Source organism: Castor canadensis, chromosome 5, assembly GCF_047511655.1.
Source record: "Castor canadensis chromosome 5, mCasCan1.hap1v2, whole genome shotgun sequence".
NCBI lineage: Eukaryota > Metazoa > Chordata > Mammalia > Rodentia > Castoridae > Castor > Castor canadensis.
In genome coordinates, this window is record NC_133390.1 from 147,071,009 (window position 1) to 147,089,838 (window position 18,830).

At 35.9% G+C, this 18,830-nt stretch overlaps 1 protein-coding gene across 1 annotated transcript in view; it reads left to right on the forward strand.

Annotated features, from left to right (window-relative positions):
- Pak5 (p21 (RAC1) activated kinase 5) overlaps nucleotides 1–18,830 on the forward strand; it is a 342,537-nt gene that overhangs the window by 15,312 nt on the left and 308,395 nt on the right. The window lies entirely within an intron of this gene.

The following is an 18,830-nucleotide window of genomic DNA, read 5'->3' on the forward strand; positions in this document are numbered from 1 at the left end:
GTGCATATATAGGTATACAGAAACACTTGAAGTTTATCAGTGATTTTGCTAGGACTGACAGCTTCACAATGAATTCTGAATTTGCTGAATATTTCCCTAGAAATTAAAAAAGAAATTGGGGAAAGTAAACTTATAACAATCTTTCATCTACAGTAATGATGGACTTGAGCACTTCATCTAATTCTGAAACATATTATTGCCCATAGGTGGCATAGATTTTTTTTTTAAATAGCATCTGGTAAAACTGATTTTCTTTTTGATATGTAGCTTCAATACTTATATCAAATTGTGTCACCACTACCAAGGATGCAGAGCACTTTCATTAAGCTAACAAACTCTCTGAGAGAGATTTCTATACCTCTCCAGACCCAAGATAAAGGCCTTTGTTTTAGATCTGTCCATCACAACTTCAGGAAAATCATGCTCCTCAGTGCCTACAATGTCCTCCATCCATATCAACTCCTGTGTGAGCCTATCCATGGATGGTTGAGTCACCTGGTCTTTCTCTAACTCCACGAATCTATTTATCTAAACACTAATTGCTTTTTACCTTTGTTTTCTCATTAAACCATAAGCTCAGTACAGGTAGGAGTTGTATTTGTCTTATGATCACCCAATAAATGAATCCAATTTTAGTGGAAATGACTCAAAATCCTGTCAGTATCTGAATGGCACTTACCATGAGAATCAGTTAGCTATTGCTGGATAATAAGCAACTCAAAAACTCAATGACTTAAAGCAAAGGTCAACAATCATTTTCTGCAAAGGACCAGATAGTGAATATTTTAGGCTTTGCAGGTCTCAGTTCAAACTACTCAGCACTGCATTTTAGCATGAAAGCAGCCAAAGTCCAAATGTAAAGAAAAGAGTTTGGCTATTGCTATTGTGTGAATGTTTGTGTCCCCCAAATTTATGTTGAAACTTAATTGCCAGTGCAATGGCATGAAGAGATGAAGATTTATGAAGTGATTAGGACATTAAGGCTTCACTTTCATGGATAGGATTAGGGATTAGTGCCTTTAAAAATGGGTTGAGGGAGTAAATTCACCCCTCAATTTCTTCCATCCTGTTGCCATATGAAGACACAGCATTTGCCTCTCTTAGGTCAAAGCCCTCATAACCTAATTGTCCCTGGAAACATCAACACAGATATACCCAGAGGTGTGCTTTATTAATATCCTAGGTGTTTGTTAATCCAATGAAATTCACAATCTAAATTAATCATCACAAGTCCACTGCTTGTCAACTTAACACCCAAACAGATCTCCTTAAGCCATAATATTCCATCCCTGGTCCCCAAAAGATCATGTGTATCTCATAATGTAAAATGCATTCAGCCAATCTCCAAGAGTCTTCATAGTCTTAACAGTTCCAATACTGTTTAATAGTCTAAGTTCAAAGTCTTTTGTGACACTCAAGGCAATGCTTAGCTGTGAGCCCTGGAAAGAGCAAACAAGTTACACATTCCCAACATACAATGACACAGAGTAAACATTCCCATTCTAGAAAAGGAGGAATGGGGCCATAGAAAGGATGATGGGACCAAAGCAAGACCAAAATTCAATAGGAAAAACGTTAAATCCTTTATCTCCTTACCCCTACAGCATCTGGGCCACATGGTATCATGATGTGAGTTCCCATGAGCTTGGGCATTTGGGATTTTTTGTTACAGCCTACGTTGTCTCTCCTGGGCTGTCTGTACTCATTGCCTGTGGCTTTCCTGGGCAGGAAATGTTCTATATTCCTAGTATTTCCAACATTATGGGGTCTCCATTGTGGCTTGGGTTTCACCCTCACGGCTCTGCATATTGCCTTTTCATGGGTTCCTTCCAGGGAGACTAACCCTGCCACACATTGCCTGTCCTCCCAGCCTTTCCTTTGGAATCTAGATGGAAGACTCCATGACCCTCCCATAACTCTTGTTGTATTCTGCATGCCTGAAAAACCAACATCACATGGAAGATGCCAAGGTCTTCCACCAGGTCAAGCAGTAGTTGGTCCCCCTTGGAAAATAGCTGCAGTGGTTGCTGAGTGTCTTAATACTGAACCTGGGGAAAACACCACCCTAGGCAGCCCTATGCAAGTTTGAGGCTCTCTATTTTCAAGGGAAAGTCTTTCAAATGAGTTTACAATTTTATGCCCTGGAGTCTGCAATGGGTGGTATCTGGTAAATTCCTGAGATACCCTCAAGGCGTCTTTCCTATTGTTTCAGGGTAAAGTGCTTGACTTCTTTTTAATGCATGAATCTCTTTAACAACTACACCCTTCTTGTGTAAAGTTTTCAATATGTTTCTTTTCTGGTCAGACTGCATATTTCAAAATTCCACTCTGTTTTTTTGCACTGATTCTCACAGTAAATTTAGTTAAAGCAGGCAGCAATAACCATGCCTGCTTTAACTAAATGCTATGAGGCTTGACATTTTCTCTATCAATGTAACTAGTATGTCACTATAAACTTAGTCTCTCACAAAGTTTCAGGACATGGACAAAATGTAGACAAATTCTTTGACAGAGTATAACATGAATGGCTTCTATAGTAGTCCAATTCCCAATAAGAGGCCTTGTTTCCATCTGAAACCTCATGAGCACAGTCTTTACCATCCATAAGCTGATCTTCTGAGCTTTCACAAGAAGCTTCTCCACTAAGCTGATTTTACAGCATTCTAGGTCTTCTTTAACTACATCTTAAAACTTCCATATTCACATATCAGTTCCAAAGGTTTAAGAACCATACAGTCAAGGTTAGCCCTGGCAACTATTCCGCTTCTCAGGTATCAATTTTCTATATGACTTACTTTCATAATTGTGATAAATTACCAGAGAAAACACCATAATGGAGGAAGGATTTATTTTGCTCATGGTTTCAGAGGTTTCAGTCCATCATGCTGGAGAGGGTATAGTAGAACAAAACTGTTTGTATCATTGTGGCCAGGAAGTAGAGAAAGAAAGAAAATGCCTGTGCTGGTGGGTTCTTTTCCTTTTTCCTCTTTTATCGAATCTGGGCCTCCAAGCCTATGGGCTGGTGCCACCCACATTTAAGGTGGGTCTTTCCACCTTTAATTAATTCTGTCTGGAAATACCCTGACAGATAATACTCAGAGGTGTGCTTTACTAATCTTCTGTGTATTTCCTAATCCAATCAACTTTGTAATCAAAATGATCACATCTCCTCTAACTTCAACCAACCCTCTGTACTGGTTCCTTCTTCCTGTTAGTCTACAAATATATCCCATTCTTCCCATCTTACCAAATACTCAATTAATATTGCATCCCCGAAAAACTACCCTTCTCCTTCCTGCTAAACACTTCCAAAGTGTTAAACCTCATAGCCTCCCCTTCCTCACCAGGTATGCTCTCCCTGAACTTATGCTTCATGCCTTCACTATTCCAATACAATTGCTTTTATGGGGGCACAAACACCTACTGATCTCCATATCCAATAGTTCTTGCATTTTAGCTATTTCTAGTGATATGACAGAAGCAGAGTTTCAAGTTATAGGACTAACCCAGAATCCTCACTCAAACACTAAGTATTAAGTAGTGCAATCTTGTTCTTGTGAATTGATCCTTCTCAGCCTGTTTCCTCTTCTGTAAAATAGGATAGTAATAGGTATCTTAGAGTGGATAGTGAGGATTAGACATAATTTACAGAGTGAGGTTCCATATTTTTATTATCCTTATTATCATTATTATATCTTTCTTGATGTGATTGTAATATTTCACATTTGGGTAGCTATCCCTACATGTTTGAGACTACTGAATGACTTCCAATGTGCCACATTCTGCTGATACTCCTTGAATACTTTCAGCCACTATTTTTTATCTTCTAGCAGAATCATCTTCCTTTTCCTGGCAATTAAATACTGGTGTTGCTAGCATCTCTTTTTCACTCATTTTAGACATTTCATTGCCATTTCCCCTTTTCTTATGACTTAACCACCCACTTACTAGCTACACCCAAAGGCCCCCAAACCTGATGAACCCCTGGTATTTCTGACATATAGGTAAAATTTCTGTGTACTTGTGCACATAGTTGTCCCATGAGCATATTCTCCAAAGATCTAAATTGACATCAATGCTTACACCATTCCTGGTATTTGCCCCCAGCACCTACATCCACATTTAGAGGATATAATGGGTTGAATTGTCAAAAGAGATTGATATAGTCATAGATCCTTCCAAATACTAACCAATACTAAACAATTTCAAAAGAAACAAAAAAAAATCATATGGCAAGAATGAACATTAATTTCTTGGAAAAATCTGAGAAAATTAGGCACAGGTTCCAAAAGGCTATTTTTTTCTCCTTCATTTAATTGAATTTCTATTTCATTTAACATATGAATTTCTTTCTGGGCGATATAAATGGAGAAACTACTTTTACAAAGAGACTCATTCCCATGTTACAAAAGTCCATTTTATGCTCTGTTAATTACAGTTGATAGTATGACCTTATATTTTTAATCATTTATGACCAGTTTTATAAATTCCAGTTTTATATATAATGAAAAACAGGACTTGACATACCCTATGAAAAAAATTTACAGGTAAGGCTTCCCTGGCATTATGTCACCAACAAACACAAGTAACCTGTTAACCAGAAGCTCTGATCTTTGGGACTTTACCATGTTTACATGGAGAATTGACTGCATTACTTCTGGATGTGTCTGGGAAGAATGAAGTAGGTTATAAACCTGCAGTTAGTATTCTTTTGTCAATTAACAGATTTTGAAATCTTACACTTTTTGTCTGTCAGTTTTGTCATCCATCAAACTCTGAATCTGAGCCATCTTAAACTCCATCCCCAACTTCTCTATCCTTATCAATAAATCACTATGACCTGCATTCTAAATCTCTCTGTGTGTGTGTGTGTGTGTGTGTGTGTGTATTTGTGTGTGATGCTGGGGAATTGAACACTGGGCTTCATTTGTGCTTGGCATTTTCTCTTCCACTGAGAAGTGACACTTCTCTACCACTCTGCCATCCCCAGTCCCTTTATCATCTTATCAATTCTGTTTTTTCATTGCCCCTGTAGTCCAAGTCTTCAGTTAGCTGAATACTGTGATGATCTCTTAGCTTTTTTGTCATGAGACACATTTATGGTCATGAGGCCTGGAATGAGACCACTCTTGGCTAGAGTGGCTGATCTCAGATGACCCTCTGTGTGTCGGCTGGAGGTGGTTCTCTAGGCTGGCTTTACTGGAATCGCTTAGCTGGGGCAGTTTCATGTCTCATGTCTTTCAATTACCTACTGGGACCCACAGACTAAACTGGGTAAGCAGTATGGTGATGGTGCAAATTCACAAGCAGAATCCCCATGGGGAATCCCATATGGATTGTGCTTGTGTTATACTACTAAATTTCTGATTGGCTGAAGTGAGCTACTAGGTTAGTGGTTGAGTCCAGAGTTAAGGGATGGTACTTCTTCCAAGAAGTTTGCCAAAGAATATCTATAAAGGAAGAGGGAAAATTTGGGGTCAGTAACATAATATACCAAATCTGCTAATTGCCAAAGGATAAAACCCAAGCATAACATTTATGTAGCTGCTGCTGTTTATTGAAGTCCTGGAAATTTTAAGCTGGAGTCCAGGACGTGATGAGATTCTCAAGGAATAATTCCTTATAATTGTTGACTTATAAAAGGCAGGATTCTCAGGTCCTAGAGAGATCTGGGTAGCAGTTTGCTGTGACAGACAACAACATGAAGTCTAAAAGCAGAAACTAAGGTGCAGACTGGTTATAAGAACCAGGAAAAAATTGTAGAAGCCCAGTACCATCCAGAGTCTGAATAAAAAGGATTTGATTCTGAGCATCAGAATGCTGCAAACACTTTAAATTTCTCTTGTAGAAGATCAAAATTAGATTGAAAGGACTTAAGGTAGAGTTGAATGACCCCATCTCTGAGAAGAGACAGCAGAAAGTCAAACATCATCCTCTTATATGTCTCAGAATTATAATATTTATTAAACTAGTCCCACCCTACTGGTACCAACCCCCTAGACAGGACCTGTTTTGCCTCCCTGTTCTCCATTTTTGTTGGTTTAAGACAGCTATACAGGGAGTTTCATTGTGACATTTCCATATATAATATATGGAAATATATATATATAAAATAACTCAAATTGGTTCATCCCCTCTATTTTTCTTCTTTCTACCTCAGCCCCCTTCTTAAGGTAATTTTAAAAATTACCTTAAGAAGGTTTAAAAATTCTATATTCGCCTGATGCTGGTGGCTCATGCCTGTAATTCTAGCTACTCATGAGGTAGAGATCAGGAGTACTGTATTTCAAAGTTAGCCCTGGCAAAAAGTTTATGCAACCTTATCTTGAAATGACTCTTCACAAAAAAAAAAGGGGGGGTTCATGGAATGGTTCAAGGTGTAGGCCCTGAGTTGAAGCCCTAGTACTACAAAAAAGAAATTCTATATTAATTCTTGTACAGGAAGTACATCAACCATTTTGACCTTCTTAACTTCCTTCTTTTACCCTCCCTCTCTTGTATGTGACCTTTCCTTAGTGTGACCTGTTTTTTCATAATATTACTTGTATTTGTATTGGGCCTATATTCCACATATGAGAGAAAACATGCAGCCTTTGGCTTTTTGAACTTGGCTAACTTTACTTAAGATGTTCTCTACTTCTATCCATTTACCTGCAAATGACAAAATTTCATTCAATCAGTCTTTTATGAGAAGATATTTTAAAATAATTTATTTTGAAAATAATTTATTTTCACAAATAAAATAATTACATATTTGGAAATGTGCAGCTTCTCAAAGAAGGTGATTTAGTTGTTGATTCTACATACAAAAGACTTTTAAAAGTCCTATGTAAAAGTAAAAAAAATTGGTTCTTATCTTGGGGCACTTACAGTCGAGGATCGACTATAATGTTGAGAAATAAATTAACATAAGCTAAAGAAAAAATAATAAACAATACTAGTGAAGATCTATGTAAGTTCAGAAAACTGAAATATTTATTCTCACTGGGAACACAGGCTGAGTTCTTGGAAAAAATTAAATTGTGCCTTGAAAAATGGGTTAGATTTGGACATGAAGCAAATCATTCATTTAAAATTAAGGGAACACATGTATTGTATCTCATACTCCTGTCCACTGGCAAGACTGCAAATAGTGATACCCTAATTGAAATAAGCACATCTAGTGCCCAGATCTTGGTTTCTAGAGGTTTTTGGTTTTTTTTTTTTTCTGGTACTTGGGTTTGATCTCAAGTCTTCGCTCTTGCTAGGCAGGTGCTCTACACTTGAACCACACTCCCAGCCCTTTAGATTTTGGTTTCTAAACATCATTCTCTCATAAAAGGAATCAAAGATTCTTAGGACAGTGGTTGATTCAAGGGCTAGGGCACAGAAAATGTATGGTAAACTGGAATATATTGTATTGCAAGGAAGGAAGTGCTGAAAAAAGGATGAGTCATGTTAAAAATGCACAAGAGCCACCTAGATGAGCAACTGGTAGCCAAAGATAGAACAAGCTGATGTGAAAAGGTTGAATTACAATCCATAAAATAAAATAAATATCCATGAATCCATGCTAATATAAATAATTCAATTTATTAGTAAATAGGGAACACTGGATGGACAATTCTTTCTTATAGTATATTATAATGTTAATATTAAAAGAGAAATATATTAAATTTACTTAATATAAAAATACATTAAAAACACATGACATAATAATCAATAAATGTAGGATAAATGAGGAAAATGAAAACTCACTATTAAGCAAACACCACGATAATCATTGTTGCAGGCACAATGCACTAATAGAGGCTAAAATCAATGGCCGAATGTTGAGAAGATATTTGCATAATCTCAAAATTATCCTTTCTGACATTGTTATTAATTAAAGAGGGAAAAACAGAGAACAATCTGAGCAGGCACATCTTATTCAAGTGATCAAAGTTAACATCACCAATAATAAGGCATATTGACCTTATGTACTGCTATAATTTGAATATGATTTTGTCCCCATCAAAACTCATGTTGAAGCTTGGTCCCCAATGAAACAGTGATGAGAGGTGTTAGGATTTAAAGAAGTGCTTAGGTTATTAAGAGGGATTAATCCCTTTCATGCATATGTGAGTTCTAGCTCTTGCCAACTGTGTAAGTTATCTCTAGTGTAGGTTGTTAAAAAGCAAGTATCTCTCTCTTTCACATGTACCTGCTTCCCTTTCACTTTCTGCCATGAAGTTAAAGAAGCACAAAGTCCTCATCAGATGTAGTTGCCCAATCCTAGATATTCCAAAATCTAGAATCATTAGCCCAAATAAACCTTTATTCTTTATAAATTACTCAGTCTCAGATATTCTGTTGTGACAACAGAAAACAGACCAAGACATGTAACCTGTGATGTGAGGCATTGAGAAGGGTATTGCATTTCTTCTCTGGTATTGCTAAAAATGCATAGCCTAATCTAATTATAAGAAAGCTTCTGACAAATTCAAACTTTGAGAGATTCTGCAAAGTGACTGTGGTAGGTGGAAGTCTAAGGTGGTCATCAACTGTCTCATTTGTGTGCACATCCTGTATAATCCCATTGCTCTTGAGCTTGGCACTGTGGGTAGAGCTATGACCAGGATGGATTTCACTCCCATGAGTAAGTTACACTGAACAACAAATAGAAAAGGATTTTGTAGATTAAATAAGGTCTCAAATCAGTTCACTTTGAGCTAATCAAAGTTAATCATGAGTTAGCCTGACTGAATCAAGTACAGCTTTGAAAGGGCTTAGCCTCTTTCTGAAGTCAGAACAGGACCAACAGTCAGTTGGAAAGGTTGGCACTGCCATAAGATCAAAATTCCAAATCAATACATACCTCAATCCTTGGATAGGATCAAGGAGTAGAAGCTGATCCGAGACTTAACACTAAGCCCCAAAGATCTTCAGAACTTGAAGTTGTTCTGTTAAAAACAATAGCAAGTTTTAAAGAGCATGTGACAAGCTGGTGCAACCACACTGGAAAAAAATTTGGATGCTTCTTAAAATCTAAACATAGATCTGCCATATGATCCGGCAATCCCACTCCTGGGGATATACCCAAAGGAATGTGACACAGGCTACTCCAGAGGCACCTGCACACCCATGTTCATTGCAGCACTATTCACAATATCCAAGTTATGGAAACAGCCAAGATGCCCCTCTACTGACGAATGGATCAAGAAAATGTGGTACTTGGTACCTATGGGAATAGGTAGAAAACCCAAAACATGGAAGTATTTGATGTCCCCACTCCAGAGGAACTAATACAGAAACCTTAAAGCGACAGAGGTTAACATGTGAAGGGGATCACGAACCAGTGTAAAGATCAGTTAGAGATGAATCAACTTGGGTTGTAACACATTTGAACATGGAAGCAATGCTAGAAATCTTTCTGTATAGCTATCCTTAACTCAACTAGCAAAAACGCTTTGTCTTCCTTATTATGATTATGTTTTTTCTTCAACAAAATTAGAGATAAAGGCAGAACAGGGTTCTGCCTGGAAGTGAAGGGGGGAGGTGGGGAGAAGTTGGGAGAGTGGGGTCGGGGGGAAGAAATGACCCAAGCAATGTATACACATGTGAATAAATGAATAATAAAAAATTTTTTAAAAAGCACTTTATTTTTTATTTTTTATTTACAAGCACTTTTTAATTGCTTATAAGACTATAAGTTTGTAGAACTCTTTTTTGAAAATTGGTGTAGCATAAAATGGAAAAATATATGCTATATGACTCAACAATTTTGGTCATATATAATGAAGTTCTTTTGCATGTGTACACAAAGGTTCACAGCAACACAGTTGGTAATACAAAAATATGGGGGAGGGACATAGAAGATTCACAGAGACTATTTTATGCAGAAGAATATTATGCAGCATTCCAACAGATGATTTTTAGGGACCCAAATTTGAGTGAGAAAAGTCTCAGAAGACCACGTTAGAATATGGTGCCCTTATGAAAAAGTTAAAGAACAATTAAACTAAACAATGTGTTGCTTAAGCAAATAACCATTCTTGATAAATCAGTATAAAATACCTAAGATTTATGTAATTATCAATGCAAAATACAAGACAGGGACTACTTTTAGGGAGAAGGAAGATGAGAAAGAGAAGAGGCACATAGATACAAATTTTTATCAACTGTAGTTCTTGAACTGAGTGAAGAATTGTCAAAGTCCACTCTGACTGCTATATGAAACAACAGAATCATAGACTGTACAGCTTGTAAACAACAAATATTTATTTCTCACAGTTCTGGAGTTTGAAAAGTCCAATATCAAGGTACCTGCAGGTACCATGTTTGGTGAAGGCCTGCTTTCTGGTTCATTTATTACTGTCTTCTCTCTTTGCTCTCATATGGTGGAAGGAGAAAGGAGGTCTCTGATTCTCTTTTATAAGGACATTAGTCTCAGTCATGAAGAATCCACCTCCATTTGTCAAATTAGAACAGTAGAATTATGATTTGGGAGGTAGGAGTAAGAAACTAATACAAGGTCATTCCAAAAACAGAAATGACAAAGGGCCAACTAACACTATGGAAATGGAAAGAGGGTAAAGACAGGATAGTAATATTGATCCCAGAATTCAGTAGTAGGGAAGGACTTAAAGCACAAATGTAACACAATGTATCATTAAAATTATTATTTTTATGTGGATATTAGCAAGCAAATACTTTTTCCATTTAGAGATTATTCCAAAAATATGTAATGTAGAACTAATTTCAACCATGAAAGATAAAGAGGACAAGCATTCTCTTTCCTCACTCTTTGGCAACCAAGGCATGGTCATATGACATAGTTTGGGACCATGAGATGAGCTGGGACTTTGAAAGACCCAAACTTTTTTGGCACTGGGGTTTGAACTCAGGGCCTCACACTTGCTAAGCAAGTGCTCTACCACTTGAGCCACTCTACCAGCCCAGGACCCAGACCTTTGACCATGGAAACTGTGAGATTGAGGCCCATAAATTCAATAACAAGTGCCCAGTGGTCAATGACCATGCTGTAAAAAGAACCCATGATATGGCTTTGACTGTGTTCCCAACCTCCTGGCTTCCCTTGATTAGATTCACTTTCAAAATTGATTATCCAAAATTATGTTGATTCTAAAGGCTCACCAATATATTTCTAAAACTTTTTTTCCCCAAGTTAAGCTAAAGTTATTTTAGGTGGTTTCTACAAGTGACATTAAGCAGTTTCTACAATACAGCCTAGTGTCCCAGTTAGGCAACCCACACAATTTTGCCTTCTAACAAAGCCCTTGAATTACTACATCCTAAAAACCCATGGGTAAAACAGCTACCTCTTCAGAGCATCTGATATCAGGTAGGCAGAAGTATCTTCATCAAATAATTAACAAATATGTAGTTACCTTAACAGTCAATACTCGTTTTCAAATCAGAACCTAGTAATTTAAATGAATTTCTTTAAGAAGGAAATATATACATATATATGTATATATTTCATTCAACAAACATTTATTGAGTTCTTACTATGTATCAAACTTCCTGGGTTCTAAGGTGAGGTCCTGGTAATAAAAACTTAATAAATCATCCCTCACAATATCAGTAAGAGATTGAGATGTCAACAGGTTATGCAGTATGTTCTCTAGGTACCAAGGTGGTGATAGTCTCAGGAAGCTCAGGATGTTATAGGACATGTGACCTTTCGGCAGGATTTATAAGTGTGAGTAAGAATTTTTCAGGTACACAGAAGTGGTGAAAATATTCATGAGCACAAGGAAACACTTTAAAAGAAGTGAGCTTTTGAATCATACATGGGGCTATTCACCTACTATTTATTCATTGATTTTTGAATTTTAGATTTCTGACCTTTAATTTGGTGATTCCTCAAAGAATTCTCCATTGAATGAGAAAGCACACAGGAAGCCCTTAAGATGATGTAGGATCCCCCAATGTCATTTCCTTCTTTTGATATTGATGTGTTTAAGAACATTTTTTTGATCAGAGTTGTCAAATTCATGAAATTCACTACCCTTAAAGAAAGTCTTTTTTCCCCTGCTATTAAATCAGTTTAATATGTTAGCACATAGTGGCAGAACTAGTAACTCAGAGAGTTAAAATCGCTTGCTCAAAGGGAGAACACAGACATGCTAGAAATGCCTTTCATACAGTTACCAAAGACAAAAATGGACAGCATTTACTCTTTAGGATCAAGTGAAATTGCATGAGATGTCAGAGACAGTACTCTTGTTTTATGTGAGGAAGATGGAGCTAGACAGTACTTGAGCTCAGCACCTAGACCAAGGCTATAACATTTATCTTCCACTGTTTTCCATCCTCTAGTTTTCTCTCCCACCAACCCCAAACCATGATTTTTCTCCAAGTAAAAACTGAATGGATGCCAGAAATATGAGAACAGAGAATGTATTTCAGAGTGTAGAATTTTTTAAAACCGTAAATTCTGGTAATGCTGCCTCATTTTTCCTCTTTAACATGGAAAAGCAAGCATTTGACATGCTCTTTTATAATAATGATGCTCGTATACTTTCCAAATGCTCAAAATGAAACTGTTTATATGGCTTTGTCATTTAAGCATCAGGATACAGTATACTTGTCTTTTGCTTCTATTGTTCAAAGAAATGACAGCTATTCTCATTGTCAGCAAATACTTAAATTAATATAATGTAGTGAAATAAATTGAGTAGTGTTGTAAACAACACTTTAAAATCAGAATTGGGAAATCATGTGCTTCTTTTAATAAAAAAGAAAAATTATTTTCTAGGAGTATCTAATTCCATATGCCTTCTGATTTTATTCTCAGTCTTAGGAAGTAGTTTTTAAATAGAAAAGGCGTTTGGCATAATGCAAAGACATGTGAGGTTTTCCTCTTTGGCACTTTATATACTTTTATACTCTGCTTTTATAAGTATATGAAAGAAGATTAAGGGTAGTACAAGCAGGACAATGTGAGGAAAGTCAACAAAAACTCATAAAGTTTAAGTACGTACAGCTATAAACCATTTAATTTACACAAGCTTAACCATAAGTTTGATATCTCATCAGTTCCAATGACCATGTTCTAAGTACATGGTCATTTAGGAATATTAAGGCAACCCAGCTATGTGGCATTACAAGTGATAAGTCCATTTTCTCCAACTCAGCTATACAAGACACAAATTCACATCCTCAGGAGTCATACCAGACAGAAATGATTCATTGGCTGCAGTTACTGGAAAATTCTTACTCTTACATCAATCTGCGAAGGGAAGCATAAACGTAGGATGGTTTCCTTTGTCCTCTTGTTATAAAATGCTTTTTTCCGCCCTTAGATAATCCTTTATCTTTTATTCCTTTCAAAACTGAGAGATGTAAAAAGTGAAACTTTTTTTTATATCTTGGTATGTTTGAATATTCAAGTAAAAAATAAAATCAGAACATAAAAATGTTTTTATGTCCTATAATGGAGAATTTAGCTATTCAGATGTTTATTAAGGGAATTTTCTTAACCTACATTTTATTAAGATTACATCTCCCTTTACCATGGAGCTACCAAGGAGATTAAAAGTTTGACTGTAGTTTTCTTAAATTAAATATGTAGATGTATATATTCTTCAGCTAAAATGCAAAAGCAACTATGATCTTGGAGGCTTATTCATTCACAACATTATTCAAAAATATACATTGTATTTTTTACAATAATATGTAGTATGATAAAAGAAAGCAAAATTTCCCATAGTACTGATTATCAATCTCTGTGTAACACTTTACTTCAGAAAACATATATTGCTGTTTAACACCACACTCATTTATAAAAAATATGGATTTTTTAATATCTTTCAATGATACTTATACTTTCATATTTATCTGATTTAAATGTTCATCCTTTCATGTTTTAAGTCATTACTTTCTCATTTTTGATATTTTTAACTTTGATGCACTCTTAGAGGAAATCTTTGACTCAAATGTTTTCCATACAGTGTATCATATCCTATGTTTTCTACATCCTTACATAGATAAGAATGTCTGTCATCTCATATATATTGATTCATTCAGCATCCATTCCAATCTCTTTCCAGTTTATTGACTAATATCATGAAAAGCAGTGTTTTCAAACCATCTTTCATACCAGTTTCTTTTCAGTTTGTCACAGACTGATACTTTTGTAAAATACAATAAAATGAATTATTAACAACAGTAAAATAAAAAAACCCAAAATCTGATTTTATAATTGTTATCTTCATCAGACACAAGATTACTCTGTCAATTAAATATCTCTAAAGACATAGTCCTAATGTCTGTACTTACCTTTCCATGGACAACAAATACACAGTTTCATGATCTATAATTGGTCCATGGAACATACTTTAAATAGCACTGCTATAGAGGCTTGAAAGGTAAAGACTATATTTATCAAACTTCCTTACAGCTAAGGTTTTGCATGTGATCTTTCTGTTAGGCAGAAATACTCTTGTGGTATGTGGAAGGGAAAATGAAAAATATGAATCCATGGGCACATGAGAGAGATAAGATCTTCTGACAAGTATGTCCCAGGGAAATAAGTCAGACACAGAAAGACAAATGGTATGTGATATCCCATATATGTGGAGTCTCAAAAAATTGAATTTAGAGAAACAGAGTAGAAAGGTGGTTTCCAGGTACCAGGAGCACGTGTGTGTGCTGGAAATGGGATATGTTGGTCAAAGTGTACAAACTCTCAGTTATGAGATCAGCAAGATAACTATAGCTAATTATAATATATGATGAATGTAGTTGATAATGGCTGATAAACTCAAAATGTAAGATCCTAAGTGCACCACATTCACACACACACACACACACACAAGCTAAATATGTGAAGTGAGGGTATGCTAACTAGATTGATTGTGAGATTCATTACACAAAGTATGCTTACTTATAAAATACCATGTTACACACCTTAAATTTATGCAATTTTTAATTTGTCAATGGTATCTCAATAAATTTGGAAGGATGAGAAAGTATGACACAGGAACATTCGGTCCTGTAACAGATGGAAAAGGGACACTTGAGTCCTATCCCTAGTATTCAGGAATCAAATAGTAGGTGAATGTTAGCTTTTATTCATTCAGTTTTCCTTCCACTTCAAGTGGATCATTTTGAGATATTTTGTCTCATAAATGAAAACATATATATATACATATATGTATACATTAATTATGTCACATAAATAGTATAATATCAACTTACTTTGTCATTTAACAATATGTCTTGGAGATTTTTCCACTTCAAAAGCATAAAATTCTGCCTCATTCATTTTAATGCCTACATAATATTGCATGGTACCAATGTACCATTATTTAACAATATTCTAGTTCTATTTTTGCTATTGTAGACAACACTACAAAGAAGTGTGTGTGTGTGTGTGTGTGTGTGTGTGTGTGTGTGTCTGATTACCTGTAGGCTGAGAGAGGCAGTGCTACCAGAACCCAAAGGATGGGGGTTTTGTTACAGAATAGAGCCACGATGGCAAGAGAGGAGCTGGAGCCATGCAGGGGACCAAGCCACTAACACATACCTTCCACTCAAAGGAGAAAAGAGAGACAGAAATAGTCTTCCCCTGGTGCTCCAGCTACCACCAGTGTCTTTGCTGGTGAAACCCCACCAGAACCTGGCTGACCCATCCTGGAATATCCAATCTATAGGAGTCGGTGTCAGTCTACCTCCAATCCTCAGTTGGGAAATGAGAAAAGCAGGGGAGTGAGAACAAGGATATCTGGAGACAGCTAGGCCCAGGTCTGGTACAGTTAAGGTTTTTGTTGTTGCAGTTTTTTAATTTAGCCTACATTTTCACTTTTGTGACCTATTTAACACATTCAGACTTCTACGCAGCCTGAAGCCACAATCAGTTGGACAAATGTTTCCCAATCTGGCTAAGGAAGAATAAATTTCCATTAGACATGATGCCCAACTCATATTTAGGATTGCCAGACACAAGGGATCCTCCTGGGTAGGTTTACATGTGGTACTGGAAGATCTCGTGAATTCGACATGTGTCTTGCAAGACAGTAGAGGAAATGGGAGGATTTTTTTAATTGATTAATATAGGGAATTAAACACATACACAGCTATTATTATACTTCCCACTTCTGTAAGTGGCCATAATGTACAACCTTAAGATTGCTCTATAAAGCAACCCCTGTACCTGAATTATTTCCACTTTGACAATTTAAAATTTTGCATGTATTTACTTTCTACTTTTCCCCTTACATGTAAACTAACTAACCCTTTCTCCTCTCTTCTCTTTCTCTCTCTCTTTCTCTCAAGGTCAGACCTCAGTCATTAGTAAATAGTAGTTTTTTTCTCTTTTGAATTTCAAATTCAGGGCTGGAGGCATGGCTCAAGGGGTAAAGCACATGCCTGACAAGCATGAGGTCCAGAGTTCAACCCCTGGTACCATAAAAAATTAAAAATCATTAAAATACGTTAATATAAATTCCTTCATTAATGGTACTTTTTTCAATCTTTAGGTTTATTTTTATTCTTTTAAAATTTCTCAATATGCAAATTTTATTCATTTATATCTATTCTTATTTATAGATTTAACATTTATTGCTATGAATTGACTTTTGAAAGTCACAGTAATCATTTTCTATGTCTGATATTTTGTGTTTTTATTTTATTGATCATTACTATAATTCTAAAGTTTTAGGCTTGACTAAAAAGCAATTTGTAAGAGAATTTGAATTTTTTCCAGAGGGAGAGTCTTATATTCTTTTGATTAATTTATTTCTGATTTATTTATATTATGATTACAGAATATCTACACATTACTTTTACATTTTGATATTTACTTATATTTTCTTTGATCCATAATATTTGCTGAGTTCTGTGGATATTCTTTGAGTACTTGTCTGCAAAAATTAATAGTTCAGTTTTTAGGCAATAAGTAATGTGATGTAGGGGAGGAAAGTGAGGCTAGTCAGAATCACGTGTTATAGAAATTCCTTTGGTGGAGAAAATGTCAATGAAGGGAGTCAAAATGAGTATCTTTGAACTTAATAAACCTAGACAGCAGGTCATATTCAAAGAAGGAGAGGGTAAAAATGGAAGCCTAAGAGAGTAGAAAGGTTTGGCATTGGATCTGTGGAGAATGTCTATAAAGATTATATTAGATTTTAATCCATCAATCACCAAATATTTATGGAGCATCTAGTTTTGCCCAGTGGCAGATAAGATATTATGTTTCAGCTTTCCAAAGAGCTGGCAGTTGCTGCCAACTTGGCAATCATTAGCAAACGTAGAATGCGTTTTCTATTCCAGCATAGGAGTCACTAATAAAAATAAGGAATCATTGTGCATGTAGGCCCATAAGGCATTTAACTTGCTCTCTCTACCCAGTTTAAGACTAAAGTACTTACAACTACATCTGTGCATTTAAAGCTAACATTATTTAGAGTGCTATTTCCTTGTTACTTGTGTTGAGCATACATGGCTATGAGCTCATCTTCTTAGCATAGACTCATGCATGATTTCACAATATATTTTTGTCTCATTATAATAAAGGTATGAAGTTATGGGGTGGTATAGAAAGTACCATTTTGAATTGAAAGTCAGAGAATTTGTGGATCAATGGTTTAACTGAAATGTGGCAATAAAAGAGAAATTGAGATAAGGATCAAGACTGGAAAAGGACAAAAATATCAAGATAGGATAAATAAAATTAGGGAAATGGTTATATTAAAACTATTGAAAGAGAGAATTAAAGTGCAATAGACTTTCCATGTTCCACAAATTTCCCTTCAGCATTCATCTTTCCAATGCACACTAATGCCTAGTTAACAAAGCCCAAGGCCTTTTTTTCTGGCTTTAGAGGAGCAGTCTTCGCTAAAGCACAGAACAATACAGTACTGCCATAAGCTAATCCTTGTGTAAGAATCCTTCAATAAATAATGGATATGATTTGATGTATAAATATCTCATATTCATCACCCCCAGGTGAGATCACTCAACATATTCTACCTCACTTTCTGAAGGTCATTTTAGTAGGATGAGTACCAGTTTCCCTCACTGGCAACATGTTCATCAATAGGTATTCAATTCCTTTTCTTCCTTTCTTAATTTGCTTGTTTCATACTTATTTTCCACATTCACTTCCCCCAAACAATGACTCTCCTTCAGATTATTGTCTTAAAGTCTACTCCAGTGGAATTGAGCCTGAAACAAAGAGTAAAGCCAAATCTCTCTGCAGAAGAGGAAAAAATAGGATCTACTAACATGTACTATATCTTCCCTGTAAAGCAAGTCCTATTAAACCACATCTACCCAATTCTCCAAGATAGAAACCTTAAAATTATCTTTGATAATTTCCTTTTCCTTATATCTTACATTCAAATAATTAGAAAGTTCTGAAAATCTACCTCCTAAATAACTCTCCATCTCTGTTTGCACAACCCTTGATCAGGCTACCGCACCTCTAACTTGGAATTACACATGCCTCCTAGCTGGCCTGTATTATTCATTTTAGTCTTCCTCCAATCCATTCTCCTCTCTGCATTCCCATAGGAACTTCTCAAAACCAAGTCTAATTTTTTGCATCCCACATCCTGCTCAAAACCCTTCAATGGCTTTTCATCTCCCTTGCATTACAGCCAGTACTTCTTAACTGGTTAAATCTCTCTATTGCAGGCTGCTACAGAGTTATGTAACTCTATTTCAGTTTTCCATTTATATCACTAATTAGTTTGTTGAAGTTGATCTCATCTCATTGTCTACATTTGTATACTCTTCTACTCATTCTTCGTCACTCCTCTATTCCTTCTGTGCTGATAGCACAGTAATTTGTACTTACATGAAAGAGAAAGTAAGACAATGAATGCATGACTACTAGCTTT